A 24,421-nucleotide genomic window follows, 5' to 3' on the forward strand; every position below is an offset into this window, starting at 1 on the left:
AGGAGGGTGAGTGTTACAGAAATGTGAAAGAGTGATTGATAAGAGTGAAAATGGAGGTGTGGTGAGCGTCTTAACCCTACTGTAAAGCCACATTAAATGTACCTCTTAGACAATTATTTTCTGAATGTCTAATATCATTTACTAACACACAACAGCGAGGGTTGAGAGAAAGTGAATGTTTATGACTGGGAACTTCAATAAAACTGATATGATGATGACACAAGACTTGTTAAAGGTGAGAAAAAGTAGCCAAGGACATTCAAGTCTCCACCAAGCATAGAGCAAACACTTACAGCAAGTATTAAATCATAACTTAATAAAAGAACAAGCTCTACAAAGTGGAGACAGATCGACTTGATTAAAGAGACTAGCGGTTGAAGAAAAGGGAAAGGTAATGAAAGTGTACAGAAAACGAGAAGAGAGAGAAGTGTAAGCAGAAAAAGATGGTTAATACAATAAGAATGTATTGAGAACGTTCAAGCACACTTTTTTTTGTTGAATGACCAATTGCAGCATCCCTTGTTTTAGGGGATTGTATGTTTCATAAGGTTCTTCTTAACCTTGTACATTAGATAGTAAGTTTGTGTGGGAGTGGTGATGTATGTCAGGTCAAAATATGGATTTTGTCTGTTTATTTAATGAATAAATTCAACGATGATAGATGCTATTAACTATCGAAGTGCATAATTGAAATTAATGAGAGGTCACTGGATGGCGGTTGTTTTTATTCAAGAAACTTTTGGTTTCTAGTCTGTTAGTGGAACCACTAGGACCTCATATCAACACTCCCATATAATATACTACATTCCATTACTGTAAAAGGATAGTTGATAGTACAACTTTAAGATGTAACCATTTTGGGAAATAGATTACTCCGTTTCATTAAACTGTCCAAAAAATTTTGTGCCTGTCAATACATTTTTACTGTTTTCAGAATTCAAGTCTCTTCTGGTGACTTTATTATTGCTACCAGTGGTGCTAATGTTCACGCTCACATTTGTATTAATATCCACATGACAGTCATAGACACAATACAATACAAAAATAAAAATGAACACGTAAAAAATGGAAAAACAACTGAAAACCATGACATTTTATGTACATTTAAGACGTTTCACAAGTGTTTTTTATTTTTTATTTTTTTTGTGGTGCTAAGCTTGTAAACATTTGTGTACATACACAATCTTAAAATTAGCTTTTTCACTATTTTGTTCAATTAAGGTCATCATTGAAGTATATACAATTATCTGTGCCTATGCAGTTGGACCCAAAGATGAGTCTCCTCTAATTGGGTGACGTTCCTCTGTGTTCTTATGAACGATGTGGTACTTCTTTGCCACAGGGTACTTGCACTACAATAGGATCAAATAGACAACTTTATTTGTAGCCGGTGTAAACACAAACACACAAAATAAAGATTACCAGACGTTTCAATATTCATATCAATATTTGGCTTCCACCAGAGGCTGGTGAGAGGAGCTATATGAGGACAGGCTCATTTTAATGGAATAATGGAATGGAATAAATGGAACATGTTTGAAGCTTTTGCACATGTATTATTTATTAATTACAAGGAGCCGTCCTCCTATAGCTCCTCCCACCAACCTCTGGCTTCCACAGTATGTATTCCACATCGTGTTACCTTCCACAGCAGAAAGCCGAGCAGAGCCAGCAGTAGCAGTCCTACCATTACTGAGAGGAAAATCACCCACCAGGCAACCTTAGCCCAGATGGCAGCCTTCCTCTCAGGGAACACTGTCAGCCTTACCTGTAAACACACCATCAAGCCATCAAACTGAAGGTACTTTACAGTATGTAGCTGAGACAGCAAACACTCCATCAAGCCATCAAAATGAATGTACTTTACAGTATTCAGCTGAGACAGCAAACACTCCATCAAGCCATCAAAATGAATGTACTTTACAGTATTCAGCTGAGACAGCAAACACACCATCAAGCCATCAAACTGAAGGTACTTTACAGTATGTAGCTGAGACAGCAAACACACCATCAAGACATCAAACTGAAGGTACTTTACAGTATCTAGCTGAGTCGGTAAACACACCATCAAGCCATCAAACTGAAGGTACTTTACAGTATGTAGCTGAGACAGCAAACACACCATCAAGACATCAAACTGAAGGTACTTTACAGTATGTAGCTGAGTCGGTAAACACGACACTCTTGAATTGAGCCACAGAAGTACTGGTGAGAGTGCTTGTGTGCTGCACAGTGTGAGAGAGTGTGTGTTGTTCAATGGGAAGTGGCAATTACATCAGCCACACCGCATTGATCTGTGATTGTAGGTTAGTAGACCAATTCAACCAAACCAATAAACAACATCAATTTAGATTACAGGATTAGTCACTAAGTATGGAAGGCAATTCCACACAGATGTGTATGATAAAGTAGGCTACAAAACAACAAATAAGTAAATAATAATAGTTGAAAACTATTTAAACTCTAAAGAACAATAATGTAGTTGTCCTCTGAAGATAGATCAGATATCCTTCAGTGCGGAAAAAAAATTGTAAATACAAACTTCTTAAATTGAACACACAGGCCATAATTACATTTCTAAATAAACAATCATAAGCATGTATTGTACCTGGGTTCCAGATTTCTCAGTCTGCCTTAGCCCAATATTCTCTGCAGAGTCTGTCAAGCTGAGAGTGGCATCCAGCACAATGTCCAGGTAGTTTAATGCGCTGTAGTCCTATGATGGGATACGCAGAGAACAAAGAAACTGCACTGAAACTGAATGGCACAATGTCTATGCAACAGAATGAGGTGTTATGTACGTGAGGAACCTGTAGTAGCAAACACAAGGGAAATAGGCACCTCAAGGAAAGTACTGTTCCAAAGGCGAGCTCGAAGAAACACCACTGCAGTACTGTCCAAACCCAGCAGAGGGCACCGTATCTCTACACATTTCAACTCGTCTGAACACGTCTGCAAGAAAGTGAGCAGGTTCAAAAATACTAAGCTTTCACTCAGCAATGACTTGGCGAAACAAAAAAAACCATTCATTCTTTAGAATCTAAGACAGGAGGGGGGGGGGCTAAGCTGACATCTAAGACAGGAGGGGGGGGGCTAAGCTGACATCTAAGACAGGAGGGGTGTTGCTAAGCTGACATCTAAGACAGGAGGGGGGGGGCTAAGCTGACATCTAAGACAGGAGGGGGGGGGGCTAAGCTGACATCTAAGACAGGAGGGGGGAGGGGCTAAGCTGACATCTAAGACAGGAGGGGGGAGGGGCTAAGCTGACATCTAAGACAGGAGGGGGGAGGGGCTAAGCTGATATCTAAGACAGGAGGGGGGAGGGGCTAAGCTGACATCTAAGACAGGAGGGGGAGGGGCTAAGCTGACATCTAAGACAGGAGGGGGAGGGGCTAAGCTGACATCTAAGACAGGAGTGGGGGGGGGCTAAGCTGACATCTAAGACAGGAGGGGGGAGGGGCTAAGCTGACATATGGAATTGTTTCAAGATGGTCATACTGTGGCTCATTTAGCTGTTTGATTTTGAATTGTAGGACCCCTTTACGTATCAATTATTATGATTTCTTTACTTGCTAAAATATTTACTACTGAAATTCATAGAAACGCATTGAATAACACATTCATAAATGGCAAAAAGGACAGTCAAAAACTAAATAATAAGAAACAAGGTTTTGAAGTGTTTGTCCTAAATCTAGGCAATATTTAAAGAAATCTGGAAATGTATATTTGTACACATATTTTACACCTTTTTTTTTGTGTAGGCATAAACTACCTTCATACATAGCCGCGGAAAGTAGTTTTGGGGGTGCTGCGATTTCTTTCCCCGCCCGCGCTACAGACCTATATTGCGCCGCTAATGCAGGACTAGTAAAGGCCCAGTGTACTATTTTTGTGATTTTTAAAAAACTACATGTATTTGAGTAACTTGAGTCTGATAATTATCTGTACAAAACAGTTAATCTGATAATATTGTGGAATATAAAAATTCTTGCTTGTTTTCCAGTTTTTGGAAATACTTGGCAAATGCAACTTATTTCTATGTGGAAACTGAAATGGTCTATTCATTCCTTTTACATTTTAGTAGAAACTCTTAGCCAGAGCAACTTACAGTAGTGAGTGCATACATTTTCATACTGGTCCCACTTGGGATTCAAACCCACAACTCTAGCGTTACAAATGCCATGCTCTACCACCTGAGCCAAATTCTTCACTTCACATAATCACAAACCACTTGATATCTCAATGTACTCAATTACACTATTGTTTTTATTCATGGTGATGGAAAGTCTACAGGTACAAACCTAGATGACCAACCTATGTACAATACAGTAATGTACATTTACATAAAGTGGTTTATAAGGATGGTAAATTAATACTGCACAAAAAGTGGTTATTTGATCAAGAAAAATATTACATTGGATGTGGATGTTTTGGGTCTTTGCCCATAACATTGCATCTTTTGGTGTAAATGTTTGAGGATAGGGTTTTGTTCTTTCTGGATTCCATTAGAATGACAATCGCAGAGAAAGGGACAGGACAACAACTCTTTAAATTCCATGTATTGAATCCTGCAAGACTGTTCTTATTTATACAACTACAGTGAGGGAAAAAAGTATTTGATCCCCTGCTGATTTTGTACGTTTGCCCACTGACAAAGAAATGATCAATCTATAATTTTAATGGTAGGTTTATTTGAACAGTGAGAGACAGAATAACAACAAAAAAATCCAGCAAAACGCATTTCAAAAATGTTATAAATTGATTTGCATTTTAATGAGGGAAATAAGTATTTGACCCCCTCTCAATCAGAAAGATTTCTGGCTCCCAGGTGTCTTTTATACAGGTAACGAGCTGAGATTAGAAGCACACTCTTAAAGGGAGTGCTCCTAATCTCAGTTTGTTACCTGTATAAAAGACACCTGTCCACAGAAGCAATCAATCAATCAGATTCCAAACTCTCCACCATGGCCAAGACCAAAGAGCTCTCCAAGGATGTCAGGGACAAGATTGTAGACCTACACAAGGCTGGAATGGGCTACAAGACCATCGCCAAGCAGCTTGGTGAGAAGGTGACAACAGTTGGTGCGATTATTCGCAAACGGAAGAAACACAAAATAACTGTCAATCTCCCTCGGCCTGGGGCTCCATGCAAGATCTCACCTTGTGGAGTTGCAATGATCATGAGAACGGTGAGGAATCAGCCCAGAAAGACACGGGAGGATCTTGTCAATGATCTCAAGGCAGCTGGGACCATAGTCACCAAGAAAACAATTGGTAACACACTACGCCGTGAAGGACTGAAATCCTGCAGCGCACGCAAGGTCCCCCTGCTCAAGAAAGCACATATACATGCCCGTCTGAAGTTTGCCAATGAACATCTGAATGATTCAGAGGAGAACTGGGTGAAAGTGTTGTGGTCAGATGAGACCAAAATTGAGCTCTTTGGCATCAACTCAACTCGCCATGTTTGGAGGAGGAGGAATGCTGCCTATGACCCCAAGAACACCATCCCCACCGTCAAACATGGAGGTGGAAACATTATGCTTTGGGGGTGTTTTTCTGCTAAGGGGACAGGACAACTTCACCGCATCAAAGGGACGATGGACGGGGCCATGTACTGTCAAATCTTGGGTGAGAACCTCCTTCCCTCAGCCAGGGCATTGAAAATGGGTTGGGGATGGGTATTCCAGCATGACAATGACCCAAAACACACGGCCAAGGCAACAAAGGAATGGCTCAAGAAGAAGCACATTAAGGTCCTGGAGTGGCCTAGTCAGTCTCCAGACCTTAATCCCATAGAAAATCTGTGGAGGGAGCTGAAGGTTCGAGTTGCCAAACGTCAGCCTCGAAACCTTAATGACTTGGAGAAGATCTGCAAAGAGGAGTGGGACAAAATCCCTCCTGAGATGTGTGCAAACCTGGTGGCCAACTACAAGAAACGTCTGACCTCTGTGATTGCCAACAAGGGTTTTGCCACCAAGTACTAAGTCATGTTTTGCAGAGGGGTCAAATACTTATTTCCCTCATTAAAATGCAAATCAATTTATAACATTTTTGACATGCGTTTTTCTGGATTTTTTTGTTGTTATTCTGTCTCTCACTGTTCAAATAAACCTACCATTAAAATTATAGACTGATCATTTCTTTGTCAGTGGGCAAATGTACAAAATCAGCAGGGGATCAAATACTTTTTTCCCTCACTGTACTTTTTTTTTTTGCCAAAGTGGAGATGCTACAGAGCTACAGATGTCTATATTGGTCCGCTAATAAAAGACCAGTAAAGACCCAGTGCACTACTTTGTAAAACAAATAAAAATAATTATATATATATTATTTATTTATTCATGTATTTATTTATTCGGATTTTTCAGGGTGTGCTGCAGCACCCTCCGCACCACTACTTCCCGTGGCTATGCCTTCATACTTAAATTCGTTTTTTAAAAACCGGTACCGGTTACCTTTAGATGAGTTCCGTGACACTTGTGTTGGTCGTAGAGCAAAACGGAGAACTCCATCATGTTTGTGAGAGTCTCCCCTTTCCATAATAGTTTGTATGTCAAACCTGTTCGGATGCTACATACGTTTTTGTGAGAATACCGATTTTCGGGATGTCTCATGGTCTGACAAACACCGCTCTAGCTTTGCCACCTTTCAACCCAGATGTGGAAGTGTGACACTGGCAGATGCGGTGGATCGAGACGCATCCTATGCAAAAAAAACAGATATCTCTATCTCTTAAATTGATGGATTTGGATGGGGATTGTCTTTGTTATGTAACTTAGATTGACGCACCGGTGCGTCAATCGACTCTAGTGGGTTAAACACATAATGGTTGCTTCAAATGAATTTTTCTTACCAGAGTTTTGTATTTCCTTTTCTTTGACAGGAAGGAGAATCCATCCTCAGATGAGAACGCTTCCTGATGAGCATCTCGTCTTCTTCTTGAAATATCACGAGAGCCCTAGAGTTAAATATGATAATTAGGAAGATATGCATTAACTACATCTTACAAACAGACAATCTAGGCAACTTATGTCAATTGTGTGAATGATAATCCCAAAACGTTTTGGGACACTGTAAAGTTCATGGAAAATAAGAGCACCTCCTCCCAACTGCCCACTGCACTGAGGCTAGGAAACACTGTCACCACCGATAAATATACAATAATCGAGAATTTCAACAAGCATTTTGCTACGGCTGGCCATGCTTTCCACCTGGCTACCACTACCCCGGCCACCAGCTCTGCACCCTCCGCTGCAACTTGCCCATGCCCCCCCCACTTCTCCTTCACACAAATTCAGACAGCTGATGTTCTGAAAGAGCTGAAAAATCTGGACCCCTACAAATCAGCTGGGCTAGACAATCTGGACCCTTTCTTTCTAAAATTAGCCGCCGAAATTGTCGCAACCCCTATTACTAGCCTGTTCAACCTCTCTTTCGTAATGTCTGACATTCCCAGAGATTGGAAAGCTGCCGTGGTCATCCCCCTCTTCAAAGGGGGTGACACTCTAGATCCAAACTGTTACAGACCTATATCCATCCTGCCCTGCCTTTCGAAAGTATTTGAAAGCCAAGTTAACAAACAGTTCACCGACCATTTCGAATCCCACCGTACCTTCTCCGCTATGCAATCCGGGCTGGTCATGGGTGCACCTCAGCCACGCTCAAGGTCCTAAACGATATTATAACCGCGATCGATAAAAGACAGTACTGCGTAGCCGTCTTCCTCGACCTGGCCAAGGCTTTCGACTCTGTCAACCACCACATTCTTATTGGCAGACTAAATAGCCTTGGTTTCTCAAATGACTGCCTCGCCTGGTTCACCAAATACTTCTCAGATAGAGTTCAATGTGTCAAATCGGAGGGCCTGTTGTCTGGACCTCTGGCCGTCTCTATGGGGGTGCCACAGGGTTCAATTCTCGGGCCGACTCTATTCTCTGTGTATATCAATGATGTCGCTCTTGCTGCTGGTGACGCTCGGATCCACCTCTATGCGGACGACACCATTTTGTATACATCTGGCCCTTCATTGGACACTGTGTTAACAAACCTCCAAACGAGCTTCAACGCCATACAACACTCCTTCCGTAGCCTCCAACTGCTCTTAAACACTAGTAAAACTAAATGCATGCTCTTCAACCGAACGCTGCTTGCACCCGCCCACCCGACTAGAATCACTACTCTCGGCGGGTCTGACCTAGAGTATGTGGACAACTACAAATACCTAGGTGTCTGGTTAGACTGTAAACTCTCCTTCCAGACTCACATTAAGCATTTCCAATCAAAAGTTAGATCTAGAATCGGCTTCCTATTTCGCAACAAAGCCTCCTTCACTCATGCTGCCAAACATGCCCTCGTAAAACTGACTATCCTACCGATTCTTGACTTCGGCGATGTAATTTACAAAATAGCCTCCAACACTCTACTCAGCAAATTGGACGTAGTCTATCACAGTGCCATCCGTTTTGTCACCAAAGCCCCATATACTACCCACCATTGTGACCTGTACGCTCTTGTTGGCTGGCCCTCACTAAATATTAGTCGCCAAACCCACTGGCTCCAGGTCATCTATAAATCACTGCTAGGCAAATCCCCGTCTTATCTTAGCTCACTGGTCACCATAGCAACACCCACCCGTAGTCTGCGCTCCAGCAGGTATATCTCACTGGTCATCCCCAAAGCCAACACCTCCTTTGGCCGCCATTCCTTCCAGTTCTCTGCTGCCAATGACTGGAACGAACTGCAAAAATCTCTGATGCTGGAGACTCTTATCTCCCTCACTAACCTTAAGCGTCAGTTGTCAGAGCAGCTTACCGATCACTGCACCTGTACACAGCCATTCTGAAATAAGCCCACCCAGCTACCTCATCCCCATATTGTTATTTATTTTGCTAATTTGCACCCCAGTATCTCTATTTCCACATCATCTTTTGCACATCTATCATTCCAGTGTTAATATGAAATTGTAACTATTTTGCACTATGGCCTATTTATTGCCTTACCTCCATAACTTACTACATTCGCACACACTGTATATATATTTTCTGTTGTATTTTTGACTTTATGTTTTGTTTACCCCATATGTAACTCTGTGTTGTTTTTATCGCACTGCTTTGCTTTATCTTGGCCAGGTCACAGTTGTAAATGAGAACTTGTTCTCAACTGGCTTACCTGGTTAAATAAAGGTTAAATAAAAAATAAAAATAAAATAAATCATTGGTTACTTTTATATCACTCTCAAAAAAGGGCACTTCTGAAAGAGATTCACTCAAGATCCAGTCACCTATTGATATTACCTCAGAATTTATATTCAGAGGAATTTACCTTGATATGTTGGACTGGGCTGATCTCCTTTAGCGGAGAGCAGGAACTGTTCTGTATGCCTTCACTGTGGATCTGCACCAGGTACAGCAACCATTTACCCACTGCGTTCTCCTTGGGCCAGTAGATATTCAGCGACGCATTGGCAAAGGATTTCAGTGGCCTGCCCAAATTCCATATCTGTTCAAGTTTTAAGGAGTTAAGCACTTATTTTCTAGTAACCAACACAGATAGACAAATATATGTATTTAAAGATATATTTTGGGGTAACATTTTATACGCCCAGTGCAAAGCAGCGTGCAAAGGCACATGGAATTTCGCTAATCACCAGGGAACAATAGAATATATATTTGAACCACAAATCAATGAGCTCACCCTGAATTCATACTCCACAAGGGTTCCAATATCGTCCTCTGATTTCATGGCGCTCTCTCCCTTTACAGCTCCTCCAAAGCTGACCTGGGAGGGCCTGGCCAGTCTGAGGACAAACACATCTCATAAACCTTCATTCGGTCACCACGTCCCAAATGGCACTCTATTCTCTATATAAGGCACTACTTTTGACAAGGGCCCATAGTGCTCTGGTCAAAAATAGTGCACTAAATAGGGAATAGGTTGCCATTTGAGACACAAACTATATTTTCAGGACAGGAGCTCTTCAAATATGTTAGCTAAAAGAGTGGATTAGGGCAACAGCAGAACAAATACCATGTCCATACACCCACCCAAATACTTGTAGTTGCAGCTCAAAAACTACTTTGGCATTTGCTTCCCTTGCTTGTATCTTCTGCACGCTTGTCCTGCAACCAAGAGACTACTCTGTTAGAATAATCTGTTTGTGAACGGTGTAGAACATACGAAAGAGACGGACTGAAATGTTACATTTATTACCCAGAGCTAATGGGTCCTCTAACAAAAGATATGTGTACTGTTATACTTACGTTTCAAGCTGCAAGGTAACATTTACATCAGTTGTGCTCAGCGAGATGCGTGAAGTGGACAGTATTACATAGAAAGTAACCTAAGGGACACAAATGTCTCTTACTTACTATGGACAACTGTTCAAATGTGTTATCATAAAAAAAGAAATGTCTTAGACATACACAATGGACTACTCACTTCAGCATCTCTTTTGAATGGGTTTCCCAGTTCACAGTCTGTCAGTGTACCATTGTCATTGGGGTTACACTTCACTATTACTTCCTGTAGGGTCAACATGTCCAATGAGCCAGACTTTTAAAAACATATGACAGCAGCTGATAATTTAATGAAACTATAAGCAGTGATGTAAAAATATACACTACATGACCAAAAGTATGTGGACACCTGCTTGTCGAACATCTCATTCCAATATCAATGGCATTAATATGGAGTTGGTCCCCCCTTTGCTGCCACTCATCTGGGAAGGCTTTCCACTAGATGTTGGAACATTGCTTCGGGGACCTGCTTCCATTCAGCCAGAAGAGCATTAGTGAGGTCGGGCACTGATGTTAGACGATTAGGCCTGGCTCGCGGTCAGCGTTCCAATTCATCCCAAAGGTGTTCGATGGGGTTGAGGTCAGGGCTCTGTGCAGGCCAGTCAAGTTCTTCCACACTGATCTCGACAAACCATTTTTCTGTATGCTTTGTGCATGGGGGCATTGTCATGCTGAAACAGGAAAGGGCCTTCCCCAAACTGTTGCCACGAAGTTGGAAGCACAGAATCGTCTAGAATGTCATTGTATGCTGTAGCGTTAAGATTTCCCTTCATTGGAACTAAGGGGCCTAGACCGAACCATGAAAAACAGCCCCAGACCATTATTCCTCCTCCAACAAACTGCTTTGAGGCAGGTAGTGTTCTCCTGGCATCCGCCAAACCCAGATTCGTCCATCGAACCGCCAGATGGTGAAGTGTGATTCATCACTCCAGAGAACACGTTTCCACTGCTCCAGAGTCCAATGGCGGCAAGCTTTACACCCCTCCAGCCGATCCTTGGCATTGCGCATGGTGATCTTAGGCTTGTGTGCGGCTGTTCGGCCATGGAAGCCCATTTCATGAAGCTTCCGACAAACAGTTATTGTGCTGACAATGCTTCCAAATGCAGTTTTGAACTCAGTAGTGAGTGTTGCAACCGATGACAGATGATTTTTACGAGCTGCGCGCTTCAGCACATGCTGATCCCGTTCTGTGAGCTCGTGTGGCCTATCACTTCACGGCTGAGCCGTTGTTGCTCCTAGACGTTTCCACTTCACAATAACAGCACTTACAGTTGACCAGGACAGTTCTAGCAGGGCAGAAATTGGACCTGTCAGCAATCGGTGTGGCTGAAATAGCCAAAACCACTAATCTGAAGGGGTGTCCACATACTTTTGTATATACAGTGGGGAGAGCAAGTATTTGATACACTGCCGATTTTGCAGGTTTTCCTACTTACAAAGCATGTAGAGGTCTGTAATTTGTATCATAGGTACACTTCAACTGTGAGAGATGGAATCTAAAACAAAAATCCAGAAAATCACATTGTATGATTTTTAAGTAATTAATTTTCATTTTATTGCACGGCATAAGTATTTGATACATCAGAAAAGCAGAACTTAATATTTGGTACAAAAACCTTTGTTTGCAATTACAGAGATCATACGTTTCCTGTAGGTCTTGACCAGGTTTGCACACACTGCAGCAGGGATTTTGGCCCACTCCTTCATACAGACCTTCTCCAGATCCTTCAGGTTTCGGGGCTGTCGCTGGGCAATACAGACTTTCAGCTCCCTCCAAAGATTTTCTATTGGGTTCAGGTCTGGAGACTGGCTAGGCCACTCCAGGACCTTGAGATGCTTCTTACAGAGCCACTCCTTAGTTGCCCTGGCTGTGTGTTTCGGGTCGTTGTCATGCTGGAAGACCCAGCCACGACTCTTCAATGCTCTTATTGAGTGAAGGAGGTTGTTGGCCAAGATCTCGCGATACATGGCCCCATCCATCCTCCCCTCAATACGGTGCAGTCGTCCTGTCCCCTTTGCAGAAAAGCATCCCCAAAGAATGTTTCCACCTCCATGCTTCACGGTTGGGATGGTGTTCTTGGGGTTGTACTCATCCTTCTTCTTCCTCCAAACACGGCGAGTGGCGTCTAGACCAAAAAGCTCTATTTTTGGCTCATCAGACCACATTACCTTTTCCCATTCCTCCTCTGGATCATCCAGATGGTCATTGGCAAACTTCAGACGGGCCTGGGCATGCGCTGGCTTGAGCAGGGGGACCTTGCATGTGCTGCAGGATTTTAATCCATGACGGCGTAGTGTGTTACTAATGGTTTTCTTTGAGACTGTGGTCCCAGCTCTCTTCAGGTCATTGACCAGGTCCTGCCGTGTAGTTCTTGGCTGATCCCTCACCTTCCTCATGATCATTGATGCCCCACGACGTGAGATCTTGCATGGAGCCCCAGACCGAGGGTGATTGACCGTCATCTTGAACTTCTTCCATTTTCTAATAATTGCGCCAACACTTGTTGCCTTCTCACCAAGCTGCTTGCCTATTGTCCTGTAGCCCATCCCAGCCTTGTGCAGGTCTACAATTTTATCACTGATGTCCTTACACAGCTCTCTGGTCTTGGCCATTGTGGAGAGGTTGGAGTCTGTTTGATTGAGTGTGTGGACAGGTGTCTTTTATACAGGTAACAAGTTCAAACAGGTGCAGTTAATACAGGTAATGAGTGGAAAACAGGAGGGCTTCTTAAAGAAAAACGAACAGATCTGTGAGAGCCGGAATTCTTACTGGTTGGTAGGTGATCAAATACTTATGTCATGCAATAAAATGCAAATTAATTACTTAAAAATCATACAATGTGATTTTTGTTTTAGATTCCGTCTCTCACAGTTGAAGTGTACCTATGATAAAAATTACAGACCTCTACATGCTTTGTAAGTAGGAAAACCTGCAAAATCGGCAGTGTATCAACTACTTGTTCTCCCCACTGTATATAGTGTACCTATCATTACTCTGGAACAATTACGGTATTGGTGATGTTTAACATCAGAAATCAAGAAGATGGGGGTCATATTTTCATGGATTTAATAGTATCCTGAATAGAATCATTGCTATTTAACATTATTTTAACTCTTAAGTCCAGTATACAATGATTTGATCAAAAATGCTGAGAACAGCAAAGGCCAGTGACTTACTGAAATGGAGTTGAAGTATAATGATGAGTATGAAAGAGAGTCAGGGAGTTTGATGATCAGATGACTCTGATGGGCATCATCACCCTCCCTATTTGTCACATTGACCTCCAAAACTATGTCCTCATCTCCAGCAGAGATCACTGGAATACCTCTTTCACTAGAAAGACATGAGTCTTAGCGTTACCAAAGCACTATATTGACAAGAGCCATATAGAGCAGAGGAGGCTGGTGGGCGTAGATAGGAGGACGTTCTTATTGCAATGACTGGAATGGAATGACTGGAAAGCTATCAAACACATAAAACACATGGAAACCATTTGTTTGATACCTTTCCATTCACACTAATCCAGCCTTTACAATGAGCACATCCTCCTATATATCTACCCACCAGCCACCACTGCATTACAGGGTTCATGTAACCGAATACACAATGAGTTGAAGGCAGTCAAGAGGGACTTCTGGTTAAAATTCAAATCACACATTTCGTTTCTACCTGGGCAGTGGGGTGAATACATCTTGTCCCTGAAGTTTTGGTCTGGAACAGAACCTGTACTGTAGCTCCAAGTTACTTTGGCAAATGTTATCACTCCCACAACCTTTATCTATGAAGATAACCTGAAAAAGTTGAATTTAGTTCTTAAGACTCACAATAACTGTTTCACAACTACTAGGTTTATACTTTCTCTCTCTCACGCGTCCTCTCTCACACATCTCCACACACACACACGCGCACGCTCACACACACACACACACACACACACACACACAGACAGACAGACACACACACACACACACGTGTACCTCTGAGGTGGCTGTACTCTGCTTGTAGAGGCTGAGTACTGGAGTAAGTTCAGGAAGGGGACTCTTGCTCTTAGTCTTACTGGCATTCAGTAAGGACACCGAGACAGAGATGGGGATGCTGTGCAGTCTGTCCTTGATATCACCCTTGAACAGATGGAGATGTAGAACGTCATGTAAAGGTGATGATCAAATATCTTACCAAACAAAATCAATGTCAACGCCAAATAGTATTTGAAGTTGGCCTTTTCGTGATCGAGGAAATAGTGGCGATACAAACAAAGTTTGTTGTTGTCTTATGACCCATGGCTGACCCCTGACCCTAGTCTATTTGGAAGATGACACACTTTGATGTCTTCATGAGCCACTGAATTGAAACTACAGTTGTGACATCTTCACGAGATGGAAAAATTCAGAGCCATTACCAATAGCTTGAGTTGAGTCTCAGTGCATTTCTCTTTGCCCTGCCCTGGTAGCTCCAGGACGCCCTGGGACTGACCCAGGAACTGCATCCTGGAGGTACGCCTCTGTTTCCTCGTCTCAGCGTCAGCCTCAAAGGTGTAGTTGACAGCTATAGGAAGAGAATGCATCGCATAAGTTCCTGCAGCACAGTGTACACAAAGGGTCAAGGGTACGGTGTCCAAATTAGGACCGCCTCAATCTCAGCAGTACAAGGGCATGGTTGTTTAGGGGGCTGAAGCTAGTGAACTTACTCAGTCTGGGGTTGTAGGATGGCGGCTGCGTTGTGTAGGTAAAGCATGCCCGTGCCGTGAAAGTACTATGCAAATGTAGACAAAATTATGTTGGGTTTCATTACGGCAGTTTATTGATTTGTTTATATGTTGTTTCTTGAAAGTCTTACCATTTGTGTTTGTCACAGTGCTCTGTCGCCATGTTGATAGTACTTGGGGTGATTCGTAAGTCCTCTCTGATTTTGACTACTGGCCTTGCCCTGTAAGCAAATCTAAGTAAATCAAAATGACCAGTGGACATGATGACATGAAAGTTCTAAGGCAACGTCTATTAATCCTGGTCCTGGGAAACCACAGGGTGTGAAGGCTTTTGTTACAGCCCAGTACTAATACAGGTGAAACTACTGAAACTGCTGTAATCATGGCCTTGATGATTAGTAGAAAATACTTGAATCAGGTGTGTTGGAACAAAAGGATATCCTATAAATCCAGTGTGTTCCCTCAGGACTAAGATTGAGGAACGCTGATATGATGTAATCAAGTGATATGATGTAATCAAGTTATATGATGTAATCAAGTGATATGATGTAATCAAGTGATATGATGTAATCAAGTGATATGATGTAATCAAGTCAAAGTTACCTGTAGACAAATATGGAGTCTGAGAGTGATCCAACAGCCAAGTCAGGGTAATGATTGTCATCCACATCTATCTTTCCAGTCAGAGAAAATCCAAATCGTCTTATATTATAAGATTCTGCTGTTATAATCTATAATAACAAGAGATACTGTTTGTGACAAAATGTAGTTTGTGTTCAATATTCTTCAAACTTTATTGCGGGATTACAGTGGTCATCACTCAGATGCAGGTGTTCCAGTTTAATGTAAAGGCTCCCACCTGTGCTGTCTTTTCGTGGATTCCACCTGAGGAGCCATAGTAAAGGTACACTCGACCTACACCATCATAGGGAGCCCCCACAGCAATATCTGTCAAGTTGAAAATGAGGTTACGGTCTGAATTTATGAGGGAGATGGGTCGCTAAGATGTAACCAAAGCTGAGAGAAAGGTTTCAGAACAAACTACAGGAAAGAAATGGAGATGTGCTAAAAGGATCTACTTCATTACATTTGACATTTTAGTTATTTAGCAGACACTCTTATCCAGAGCGACTTACAGTTAGTGAGTGCATACATTTCCATTCATTGCAGTTAACTCCCCTGAAAGTAATGAAGAAACCTCAGCCAACCTTCATAACCGTCCTGATTGACGTCTCCAATGTTCTCAACTGCCAGACCAAACATGGAGTCTTTGTTCCCATCCAGACGGACAGGCTCAATCTTCTCCCACTGTCTTCCCCTGTTGTTGATGTAGATGTACACTGCCCCTCCGACCACCCCTTCTTTTAAGAAGAACTCGGGTGCCCCCACAGCAAGGTCGTCCCACCTGCAATCCCCCAAATACCCCACCAACAGAATTACAAACAGTACACACTACAGATGTTTTTATGTCAATATCAAATCATTTCTGGGGAACAATTACAGTGCCTTCAGAAAGTTTTCATACCCCTTGACTTATTCCATATTTTGCTTAGTTACAGCATGAATTCAAAATTGATTAAATATATATTTTCTCACCCATCTACACACAATACTCCATTTTTGTTTAGCAAATTTATTGAAAATGAAATACAGAAATATCTAATTTACATAAGTATTCACAACCCTGAGTCAATACTTTGTAGAAGCACCTTTGGCAGGAATTAAAACTGTGAGTCTTTCTGGGTAAGTCTCTAAGAGCTTTGCACAAACGTTACAATATTTGCACATCCTTAAAACAATTATTCAAGCTCTGTCAAGTTGTTGATGATCATTGCTAGACAGCCATTTTCATGTCTTTCCATAGATTTTCAAGCCGATTCACGTCAAAACTGTAACTAGGCAACTCAAGAACTTACAATGTCGTCTTGGTAAGCAACTTCAGTGTATATTTGGCCTTGTGTTTTAGGTTATTGTCCTGCTGAAAGGTGCATTTGTCTCCCAGTGTCTGTTGGAAAGCAGACTGAACCAGGTTTTCCTCTTGGATTTTGCCTATGCTTAGCTCTATTCTGTTTCTTTTTATCCTAAAAAAACTCACTAGTCATTGCCGATGACAAGCATACCCATAACATGATGCAGCCACCACCATGCTTGAAAATATGAAGAGTGGTACTCAGTGATGTGTTGTATTGGATTTGCCCCAAACATAAGACTTTGTATTCAGGACATAAAGTTAAGTCTTCTTTTTGCAGTTTTACTTTAGTGCCTTGTTGCAAACAGGATGCATGTTTTGGAATATTTTTATTCTCTACAGCAGGGATCATCAACTACATTCCGCCGCGGGCCAATTTTTTCTTGACAGGTGGTCGAGGGGCCAGAACAGGCAGGGTAGCCTAGTGATTAAGAGTGTTGGACCAGTAATCGAAAGGTCACTGGTTTGAATCCCCAAGCCAACTAGGATGTGCGCTTGAGCAAGGCACTTAACCTTAATTGCTCATGTAAGTCGCTCTGGATAAGAGAGTCTTCTAAATTACTAAAATGTAAACATAATTACAAATAATTTGTAGACCGCAAATTGACCGCAAGAAGACCAAACAGATAATGTTTGACTGAAACATAATCATTTCAAACCTTGCTTGATCACGTCTCTCAATTATACTTGGGAACATATTTCTTAAACTAAAATCACTTGGAGCTGATTTCCTGGTGTTTTTACAGTCTATTATGTCAAAAAAAAGAAAATGGTATCAATCTTATATATATAAAAAACAGAGAACTTGGGGGATACCTTGCTGTACAGGCTTCCTTCTTTTCACTCTGTCATTTAGGTTAGTATTACATTTACATTTTTGTCATTTAGCAGACGCTCTTATCCAGAGCGACTTACAATTAGTGAGTGCATACATTATAATTTTTTATTTTTGTGGGTTCGATTCCCTCGTGGGAATCGAACCCACAACCCTGGCGTTGCAAACACCATGCTCTACCAACTGAGCTACATCCCTGTTGTGGAGTAACTACAATGTTGTTGATCCATCCTCAGTTTTCTCCTATCACAGCCATTAAACTCTGTAACTGTTTTAAAGTCACCATTGGCCTCATGGTGAAATCCCTTAGCGGTTTCATTCTTCTCCGGCAACTGAGTTAGGAAGGACGCCTGTGTCTTTGTAGTGACTGGGTGTATTGATACACCATCCAAAGTGTAATTAATAACTTCACTATGCTCAAAGGGCTATTCAATGTCTGTTTTTTTACCAATAGGTGCCCTTCTTTGTGAGCCATTAGAAAACCTCCCTGATCTTTGTGGTTGAATCTGTGTTTGAAATTCACTGCTCGACTGAGGGACCTTAGAGATAATTGTATGTGTGGGGTTATTTAGGTAGTCATTTGAAAATCATGTTAAACACGATTATTGCACACAGAGTGAGTCCATGCAACGTATTATGTGACTTGTTAAGAAAATGTATAACAAAGTGGTTGAATACTTATTGACTCAAAACATTTTCTTCTAAAATGTGCACTTATTCACTTGCTCCCACAAATCTTAAAGACATATTCCGGAACTTTGGTGACTATTAAGTATTTTTTTAAACCTCTTGCTTTGGGCTGGATGTGTCAATATGTAGTTCATACATGCATAATATATGAGCAGAATTACTGTCACCTCAATTAACCACAAAATCCCTAGTTTGAAAGCGACTGTTTTTCTGGAAGCTGTGCTGCGCCATTTTCTCTACATTTTCCCCCACATGGGCCAGCCCCCTAGCAATTCGAGTTCTAGCCATTGAGCTTCAGCCCCTCACCATTTGAGTGACAGCTAGCAAGATGCATACACAGCAGAGTGAGAGAGAGAGCAATGATGTGGTACACATAATTGCAGATATGTGACTTAGTAGGCAATTTTCAGGGACCACTTTTGGCTCTTGAGCGCTACTTTCAGAACTATGTGGAGGCACGAGCTAGTGAGAATTTCCACCATATTTCTTATACCAGTAATTTCCTTTCAAATCATTGAAAGGAAGTGAACAATGCACACTTTGGGAGGAAGGGGAGATAATTGTGACAAAGCTACTGGCTGAAATCTGTACCCATCAGCGTTGAGGTCCACCACGGCTATGTCGTAGCCAAAGGAGGAGGCCAGGCCTGGGCCTTTAAGAATGTTCTCCACAGATAGACTTCTTTTAGCCAATGGGTCTCTCTTCAGAAACGCCACCTCCCCACTGAAACCGCTTCGTGGTGCCCCAGACACTATAGTCAGCTGGCCCTTCTTGGTGAGGGCCATTCCAGAGTCGATGGAGAACCCTGGAAAAAAGACAGCAATTACTCAATGTTAGAAACTGCAATGCTACCATGATGAACAGGGGGTCCCGTTTTGCTCAGTTGGTAGAGCATGGTGCTTGCAACGCCAGGGTTGTGGGTTTGATTCCCAGTATGAAAATGGACGCACTCACTACTGTAAGTCGCTCTGGATAAGAGCATCTGCTAAGTGACTAAAATGTAAATTGTCTATGGGAAAGAGAGATGTAATTCATAAATAGTGTAAATAAATAGTATGAATCAATACGAAACATGCCATTCTTTACAATTTTACTTACACCAACAGTATAAAAAACCCACCAAGAGTATTGATGAAATTTGCCACAAAACCAAGCCCCTCTGTGTTTTCCTTTCAGTGTGATTGAATGGATTGAATAGAGGTTGAAGAAAGCTCTATCCATTAAACTGACCTAGATAACTGTTGTTAAGGAGAGGGATGAGGTCACGGTCAAGTCTGTCCACATCCCCAGTTTCACGGGGCTCTTCATTTGACACTTCAAGGTTGTCTAGGGACTCCATTCTCACGATTCCTGTGACAGGCAGATGGACAAGAGAATTATGTGAATAATTGACCCTTGGGAATAAATGAAGTTGTTTTGAATTCATTTGAATTAAATGCTGTGGACACCAGGCTCAAACAGGCATAAATCTGAGGAATAAATGAAAAGATGGAATCCATAAATTGCAAATAGAAAATACAGATCAGCTAAATGTTTCAACCTGTCTGGGCTTTTCAAGACAAAACTAGGTCTGATCTCAGTTTCATGGACATCGACAGCTCATTCCAATATCAATGCAGTGTGTACTGACTGCAAGTGTGTTTGAATGTCCCAAACATACAGTATATGAATACCATGTCTCATACATATCAGATACATATCATTATACAGTGAATCATATTGTTCCATTAACAAGATTAAACCCATTTTAAAAGTATCTCCCAACTCAAAACATGTACAGTCGTGGTCAAAAGTTTTGAGAATGACACAAATACTAATTTTCACAAAGTCTGCTGACTCAGTTTTGATGATGGCAATTTGCATATACTCCAGAATGTCATGAAGAGTGATCAGATGAATTGCAATTAAATGCAAAGTCCCTATTTGCCATGAAAATGAACTTAATCCCCAAAAAACATTTCAGCCCTGCCACAAAAGGACCAGCTGCCATCATGTCAGTGATTCTCTCATTAACACAGGTGAGAGTGTTGACGAGGACAAGGCTGGAGATCACTCTGTCATGCTGATTGAGTTAGAATAACAGACTGGAAGCTTTAAAAGGAGGTTGGTGCTTGAAATCATTGTTCTTCCTCTGTTAACCATGGTTACCTGCAAGGAAACATATGCCATCATCATTGCTTTGCACAAAAAGGGCTTCACAGGCAAGGATATTGCTGCTAGTAAGATTGCACCTAAATTAACCATTTATCGGATAATCAAGAACTTCAAGGAGAGAGGTTCAATTGTTGAGAAGAAGGCGTCAGGGCGCCCAAGAAAGTCCAGCAAGCGCCAGGACCGTCTCCTAAAGTTGATTCAGCTGCGGGATCGGGGCACCACCAGTGCAGAACTTGCTCTGGAATTGTAGCAGGCAGGTGTGAGTGCATCTGCACGCACAGTGAGGTGAAGACTTTTGGAAAATGGCCTGGTGTTAAGAAGGGCAGCAAAGAAGCCACTTCTCTCCAGGAAAAACATCAGGGACTGGGGTAAAGTCATTTTCTCTGATGAATCCCCTTTCCGATTGTTTGGGGCATCCGGAAAACATCTTGTCCGGAGAAGACAAGGTGAGCGCTACCATCAGTCCTGTGTCATGCCAACAGTAAAGCATCCTGAGACCATTCATGTGTGGGGTTGCTTCTCAGCCAAGGGAGTGGGCTCACTCACACTTTTGTCTAAGAACACAGCCATGAATAAAGAATGGTACCAACACATCCTCCGAGAGCAACTTCTCCCAACCATCCAATAACAGTTTGGTGACGACCAATGCCTTTTCCAGCATGATGGAGCACCTTGCCATAAGGCAAAAGTGATAACTAAATGGCTCGGGGAGCAAAACATCGACATTTTGGGTCCATGGCCAGGAAACTCCCCAGACCTTAATCCCATTGAGAACTTGTGGTCGATCCTCAAGAGGCGGGCGGACAAACAAAAACCCACAAATTCTGACAAACTCCAAGCATTGATTATGCAAGAATGGGCTGCCATCAGTCAGGATGTGGCCCAGAAGTTAATTGACAGCATGCCAGGGCAGATTGCAGAGGTCTTGAAAAAGAAGGGTCAATACTGCAATTATTGACTCTTTGCATAAACTTAATGTAATTGTCAATAAAAGCCTTTGACACTTATGGAATGCTTGTAATTATACTTCAGTACACCATAGTAACATCTGACAAAAACATCTCATAACACTGAAGCAGCGAACTTTGTGAAGACCAATAATTGTGTCATTCTCAAAACTTTTGACCACGACTGTACCTTTCCACTGGTAAGCTCCGGGGCCCCCAAACAACAGAGATGTGTTGTCCTTGGCAAAGGCGGCAGAATGACCCTGTTGACAGTATCCGAACCAATCAGGATTCTTTGGCTTATCCTTGATGTGTTTTCTGTCATCGCAGATCACCCTCCTCCAGATTCTATGGGCATCACTCTTGTGCAGGTCCTCCCCCAGGATGTAGCACTGACCGAATACGAGGTTAGGGGTGTCAGGATTGGTGCTCCACTCCTGGTATCGATGTGCGCAGGTCTGTGGGGGGTAGAATGATAGAAATTCTCTCAGACGTAAGTAATAAACAAAGGGGTTAACTTCACTGAAACCCTGAAATGTTGCCCTGTCCGAGTCAATTAAATTCCTTGAATTAAAAACAAAACACAATACAATATAATGTCTGACTAAGTTTATTATAGTCAACAAATGGCAATTCAAAGATTAAAGTACACAATATTTACCATACCATAACGCTTTGACCAGGGCCTTGGCTTGTCACTCGTACACCCATCCACTGGTCTTTGACATCATAGCTTTTAAGAAACTCTGGGGAACATTCATTTTCAAACACAAAAGTTAGCGTTCATGCACATTAATGTTAAATACACATTAACAAAATCACACATATTTTCATAACACACGAACACAAAAATCTATTACACCTGAATGGAAACAAACAAACCATCGTTGTCGAGCTTGACACGCTCACAGCTCTTAGAATCAGTGGTGAGCTCACACTGGTAGATGCCTCCAGTAACATCAGCTTTGGTCAATGACTTGGCACGTGGCGCTCCAACCAGCAATCTAGGAAAAATAAACCAGAATGTCATACATTGATTTAAAATTCACATGCAGCCATACACTAAAATATTCAAACTAAAAATAACATTGTCACTGCTGGTCTGAGTTGTATCAATCAATCAATCACTATAGAAAAACAAAAAAATACTTTTCACGAAGTGCTTTACAGTTATCCGGCCTTGACCCCAAAGAGCAAGCAAAGCAGACGTCAAAACAGAGAGGCCAGGAAAAACTCCCTAGAAGGAAGGAACAGAGGAATAAACCTAGAGAGGAACCATGCTCAGAGGGGTGGCCCATCCTCTTCTGGCTGTACCAGGTAGAGACTAAGAGTAGCCATTAAGGCCAGCTTGTTTCTCAGTTCATAGTGTGTGTACGTATGTCAGACTGATGGGTAATCAGACAGGATAGAGGACACAAAAATAAGTTAATATATGACCAGGTCTAGCAGGGTCAGATAATAGTATGTATGGGACACTGTTAATAGTTTCTTATAAGAGGTCAACTCACAGTTTCTTATTGACAGGATTCAGTTGTTGGTGCAGTGCCAGGGAGAATCCAAACAGGCTTCCCGGATCACCATTTTTCCTCAGAACATGCTTTGTGTCCGTGTCCAGGTTGAAAGCTGAGATGTGAAATGGTAGGCAGGCCAAAAGAAACCACAGGTCAAGTAGAAGGCCCCACCATTGAATTGTCATGTTGGTGTTGTTTGTACAACTCTCTGTTCTAGCTAACCCAATAGCTTCTTCTCTGGTGTCCTCGTGTTGTGAAGCAGAATGGGAGGGCAACACTACAGAAATGGGACGTGATTCGGCACTGGCTGCGGTATACAGTGTTTGCTGCAGGAGTTGACAGACAGGGTGTGGTGCAAGGGGAATTTATCTCAAAGAACTCAAGCACTTCACATGTTTATGGTTTGATTGCTTTTGTTAATATTTACCTTGCTCCATTCTAAGGACATGAGGAACTACACACCCTTGGATCAAACGTTTGGTGGGTGTGTTCACAGTGGCAAATCATTGATACTGCACTGTACAGTGTTGATAATTTGATAGTACCAAAGGGAAAAGTGTGCAAGTCCATGAGAAATGGCTAAAACGAGAACGTGTACAATATGTAGCTGCTCACTGTCATGATAACAGCTGTTATTTGTCTAAAGTAGTGAAACTTGATCTTGACAGTAGATGTGTTTTTGTAGTTATTCAAGGAGTAAGGAATGATACAAAGCACATGTTACAATGTAAGACATAACAGAGTGGTGTAACATGACCATGGTCTCATTTCTGTCACTGACATTACAATTGATATAGCATAAGTGAGGAACATTTTACATGATGGTGCTCCGGTAGTCCTTCACCAGATGGCGCTGTTTCACTAGTTCAGGACATAATTATCTTACCAGTCTCACAGTCTGACCTTAGGTCAATGTGGTGATGCTTACAATTATGAACCATGTTGATGTTCCCTCTCAGTTGTAATCTATTCATAATGCTAAATCGCTGTAGTCTGTTGGTCATGGTTTATGCAACCAATTTAATTGATCTTGTTAGCCTTTACGGTTGTATCTTATTAAACAATTAAATCATCAAATATACCTTTACTAACATGAGCTAACGTTTCATTCTGTTTTAGCAAGCAGCTGGAAAAGTAGTGAGAGACTTGACCCCTCAAAATTCAAATAAATTGAAACTTGAAAAGAAAGGTACAAGTGAATCCAGCTAACCATATTCTTCTTGCATATTGCACTTTGTGCATGCAAATCTAATGACTATTTTGGCCTATACTGAACTCAGTATTGTCAAAACTAGCAGTAGAGTGGACTA

At 41.9% G+C, this 24,421-nt stretch overlaps 1 pseudogene across 1 annotated transcript; it reads right to left on the bottom strand.

Annotated features, from left to right (window-relative positions):
• LOC311107640 (integrin alpha-6-like) lies at positions 1–23,296 on the bottom strand (annotated as a pseudogene). The gene is made up of 25 exons (XR_014615882.1): positions 23,109–23,296; positions 22,483–22,604; positions 22,267–22,346; positions 21,791–22,058; positions 19,730–19,849; positions 19,091–19,304; positions 16,214–16,410; positions 15,865–15,953; positions 15,609–15,736; positions 15,137–15,226; positions 14,988–15,052; positions 14,700–14,845; positions 14,278–14,421; positions 13,970–14,091; positions 13,477–13,633; positions 10,441–10,524; positions 10,263–10,342; positions 10,047–10,121; positions 9,650–9,799; positions 9,325–9,501; positions 6,857–6,961; positions 2,842–2,952; positions 2,609–2,716; positions 1,643–1,768; positions 1–1,352 (listed from the first exon to the last, which is right to left on the bottom strand). The product of XR_014615882.1 is annotated as an integrin alpha-6-like (transcript).
• Positions 23,297–24,421: the final 1,125 nt, after the last annotated feature.

The sequence above is a fragment of the Coregonus lavaretus genome (assembly GCF_964263955.1).
Source record: "Coregonus lavaretus genome assembly, chromosome: 32".
Classification (NCBI taxonomy): Eukaryota; Metazoa; Chordata; class Actinopteri; order Salmoniformes; family Salmonidae; genus Coregonus; species Coregonus lavaretus.